The 4,797-nt window shown below is 35.5% G+C and overlaps 1 long non-coding RNA gene across 3 annotated transcripts; it reads left to right on the top strand.

The window, feature by feature from the left end:
* The first annotated feature begins 1,618 nt into the window (after positions 1-1,618).
* Positions 1,619-4,583, top strand: LOC125686868 (uncharacterized). 3 transcript variants are annotated; one of them, XR_007373918.1, is made up of 4 exons: positions 1,619-1,669; positions 1,961-2,051; positions 2,467-2,726; positions 2,891-4,583. It is a non-coding gene; the product is annotated as an uncharacterized LOC125686868 (long non-coding RNA). The 3 variants fall into 3 exon arrangements; XR_007373917.1 differs by having other exon boundaries at positions 1,625-1,652; XR_007373919.1 differs by having other exon boundaries at positions 1,635-1,669; positions 1,889-2,051.
* The last annotated feature ends 214 nt before the right edge of the window (positions 4,584-4,797 follow it).

Raw genomic sequence — 4,797 nt, 5'->3', positions numbered from 1 at the left:
ACAAGATAATGGGAACTGAGGCTAATAAAGCAAATAAAATAGAGAGAGTGTCCGAAACCAAAGGCCTTACTTTGAATTGAAGGCAAAATGTCTGGCGAGCAAATCCACACCTGCTAGGCAGTGAGAGAGAGAGCAAGTCCTGTGACTTGTGGGTCTTACCTTCCCCTCCAAACTCAAAGTCCTCTGAGGTATGTATCTCTCTTCTGAGAACCAGGCATCGGAAGGTTGTCAGTTCACGGAACTGGAGTATTAACTATTTAATTCACCGAGCTTTACATGATGCTATGATGTGGAATACCGATAACAAAAATCATAAAACCATGACATAAGAGTTTATAGGAAGAGTGAATATTAGGAAGTTTATTATGTAGCTAAGTGAATCTTAAAACTGAATTTGAAATAGGATGCTTCTGTCTTACACCAATTATAATTTTCTTTATTCTGTTGTTTACCAAAATGGGCAAGAAAAATATAGAAGATGCTATTAGTACTGTTAAAACATTCTGAAATTTTCCGAGGAAATAGATATCAGTTCATCAGGATGTGACATTTCTCATACTGCTGAAATGATAAAAAAACAAGTTGTGAAGCTTATAGTTTATGAGCACTTGTAGCAGTCCACAAATAACAATTCCTATTAATAAGATAAATAATGTTTCTCAACATGTGTTCTGATCTGCAACTATTATGTCAATAAACATAGCTAATAGTTTAATGTGCTTTAGCAAGAGACAAGCACTGAATACTAACACAGAGATAATAAGAAGGAATCTCTTTTATCATTTTCTCTCTGATAGGACAAGCCTGAGCATCCATCTGTGAACTGTTCTCATAATGAACATTGATTGAAAAAGAATATAAATGACATTTTTAATGTGAAGCAACAAAAAAAGTAACATATATTTTTAAATGAAGAGAAACTTTTCTACAAGAAAAACAGAAGCTGGATGTAATAGTAAGATGTCAGTGTATGTTTTCAGACTGATCTATTTTTACTGAAACTTGGTAATGTTTAATAAACAATGATTAGACTTCAACTTTTTTTCAGAGGAAATTGACTTGTTTGAGTGCATATAACAAAATATGGAAAAGGTATAATTTGGGGTTGTTCTTACCATGCATTGAAATATTTTATGTACCTCTTTCTTTGTACTGTCTGAAAATTTTTTCATTAATTTTAAGTACTGCCTGTTCATTAGCAGTCTGCAGACCTGTTTTTTTTTTTTGTTTGTTTGTTTTCAATGAATATTTTTTGTCTTTTCAAAACATGCTTAATGATGCATGAGAACTGTTTAGAGAACTTTCATATTATTATAATTTCAAAATGATCTTTTACTGTGCAGACTGAAGAAAACGATCAGAAGTAAGTAGGGATGCTGTTATTTGAAAGGAGTGTACAATTCATTTATTTTTTAAAGTTAAATCTCACATCTATTTTTTTCTCCTGTATGGGAACTGCTGAGTCACAGCCTGAACCTCTGATTGATCACCTGAGGTGAGCCATGAGTCAGCCAGAGGAGCACAGGTGAAGGCAATTCACTTGTGCTGCTGGAAGGGATGGAGCCAAGCTCCACCCCTCCTAGACCTATTTAAGAGCTGGCTACGGGAGGGGAAGGATCTCTTCTGGAGATCATCTCTCTTGGTGTTTTCTGGTGAGCTCAGCTGAAGGGTAAACTCTTCCACTTATTCTCTTTTGTGATCATTGTCTACTTTGCCTAATTCTCTTGATTATATTGTGATTATAACATCTTGATATCTGTTGATTATACAATTATATTGTGATTATAACATCTTGATATCTATTGATTATACACAATTATATTGTGATTATAACATCTTGATATCTATTGATTATACATCTCCTTACATTGTCTACTCCACCTTTAAGTGAGTGGATAAAGCATGAATAGATATCACCAGCAGATATGGACAGACATTGCTGTGACTTTGTCTTCGCAAGGTAAAATGTGGAGACCCTGAAGTGTGCTGAATTTCTGGACTGCTACAGTGGATGGATTTAGTCTTCAATTCTACATCTTGGATGAGAGAAAGTATGTATCAAAACACATCAAAGACAAAAATATACCTTCAGGAAACAGATGGGAGGTTTTGAGAGGCTGTAGACCAAGTTCTAATCTTTGTTTATTTCAACTGTATTTCATTAGATTTTTCAGTCTTTCAGAGCTACATAAAACCAGAGAAAAAAAGAAATGAAAAAGACCAATTAGACCACCTAGTGTGTCCTTCAGGGCTTCAGTAAAGGATTGCCCCTGACAGTGTACAATAATCATTCTATCTAATTAAACAACTCCTGAGAACAACCAATCAATTTCATCTCTCAATTAATAAAGTTTTCTCGGAGTCTTTTTTAATAAGTGACACATTACAGTTGAAGGAAAAAAAAGTGAAATCTAAAATAAGATCTTAAGACAAGGGTTTTTTGTTTGTTTGTTTTTCAAATTTCAGGATTTCTTTTCCATTTTTGTGGATGCCGGGACAGAACTTCATGAAGTAATACAGTGCAGACCAACCAATTGTATTAGGATAAATGGTTGTGAGACAAGTGGACAACTAGCATTTTCTTTTTTCCTATCAAATTAGCTTTATAAATTGTATCTCTGGGTTGTAGCCTCTCCAAGATGTCACTTATGACAAGAAGTCTCATATTTCTCCATATGTATTTTCAGAAAATATTTCAGAGCAGATTAGAAGACAATATGAATGAAGTAAGTACACTTAGTGTCAATCATGAATCACCTTTTGTAGCTAAAGAATCTTATTAACTTTCCGATCAACTTCTTGGTTTCAAACTGTACTGTTCTCTGCCTGCTTTTATTTCCTTTGACAGCTTTGCTTTCCACCGACTTTATCCTGAAAATTTGCTTTTCAGTTTAACCAGAACATGGAGAACCTATGTGAACTTCACAGCCATTCATAGAATCATTGAACCATTTTGGCTGGAAAAGACCACGAAGATCATCTAGCTATCAACCCAACAGCACCATGTCCACTAAACTACTTCATTCAATGTAACACTACTCTTTTCCTGAAAACTTCCAGGGATGGTGACTCCACCACCACCCTGGGCAGTCTACTTGATATGGCACTTTCACCAAACTTCTTTCATTACCAAAGGTACTGATTTTGTTGTGACTTGATAAAGTTTTCCCTTTTAATCAGATATTTTATTCTTGGTTGCTTTCTCTTTGAATTTTTCCCTCAGAGAGTTCAGCTGAAAGAAAGTTTCTCAGCCATCTGGATTGATAATCCTTATCTTCAGTCCTTAAATAAGCTTCTACATTTTTCTTCCTATAAACATAATCGGAAGTTTTGTCTAAATAAAGATGAAAGGCCCATTCCATCCATACTTACATTATTTCCATCATGAATACTCATTGCTGTATATACACATAGCCTCCTAATGTTCAAAATGTAGCTTCACAAACAGTGCTACAAGCCAGGGTAGTACTTAACATAAAGAATCTCATGATGTCCTTCATTCTTGGCAATTGATATCATACCTGCTTCTGTGAGCTTTAATCTCTGTGTTCATACTTAATCTGTTTGCTTGCCTATGAAAATATTAGCTTTATAATAATTTTCCTTCTCTATATCTTGTATATAGATGGCTAAATAATTCTTGTCAGTCTTACAAGGGCTGAGTATGTGTACTGTTGCTGAATTAGAGACTCTCTTTTCAGTTAGAAGGTCAACACAACATGGATACTTCAAAAATCAAGAATGAAATTTTAGAAGCATTCCCCTTCTTGATTATTTGGAATATTATGTGTTAAGATTTATTTGTTTATTTTAACTACACAGCTGTTAATGCTTTAAAATTCTTCTTGATTTGACAATGGGAGAGTTGAAGCAACTAATTGCCACAGCTGTGAACAGCCATCTCCACTAGTTCTAGCAACTGTCAAATGAACTTTCCCTGAGAGTTTCTAGATTAATTAAGGGATTATATTATACTTTTTTTGTATTTCCAGGGTTGACTATAGAATAATATTCTGACTGGTTAAAAAAAAAAAAAAAAGAGAGATTCTAACTATGACTATTCAATTATAAATGAATATGGAGACACTAATCTGATGTAATTCAGAATAGCCTTAATGCTTACTTACTCTGTCTACCTCAGACAAGAATGGTGGAAGACTGCAGATGAGTTAAGCTTCATTAACCCTTGCAGAGTTGTATAATCTGGAGACTAGAAACCATGAATTTATTGCTTCTGAGCTTTGTGGGATATTCTCCTATTCAATAAAGCCAGAAAAGTTCTGCAGAGCTCCTTTCTTCTAGATGTGTGAATTCAACAAATTAAAAAAATAACAATCATGGTTGACTGAAAATTCTGAAACTGAATTCTGGGAGCATTGCTTAAATGCTTCTTGAACTTCAGAAGTCTGGTATCACAGCACTGGAGCCTGGTCTAGCACCCAGCCACCCTCTGGTGAAGAAGTTATTCCTTACATTCAAGATGACCCTCTCCTGGCACACCTCCATGCCATTCCCTTGGGTCCTGTTGCTGTTACCAGAGAACACAGCTCACCTTGTGACGAAGCTGTAAGCTGCCATAATGCTTCCCCTTCAGCCTGCTCTGCTCTGAGCTGAACAAACCAAGGAATCTCAGCTGCTTCTTACACACTTTACTCTCCAGACCCTTCTCCATCTTTGTAGTCCTCCTTTGGATATTCTCTGATAACTTTATGCCCTCCTAATACTGTGGTGCCCAAAACTGAAGAGTGCTCAAGGTAAATCTACAGCAGGGCTGGGTTGATAGTGCTGACCCTTATG

Source organism: Lagopus muta, chromosome Z (assembly GCF_023343835.1).
Source record: "Lagopus muta isolate bLagMut1 chromosome Z, bLagMut1 primary, whole genome shotgun sequence".
NCBI classification, from domain to species: Eukaryota; Metazoa; Chordata; class Aves; order Galliformes; family Phasianidae; genus Lagopus; species Lagopus muta.
Note: the sequence above shows the minus strand (reverse complement) of the source record. Positions and strands in the feature narration are given on the sequence as shown.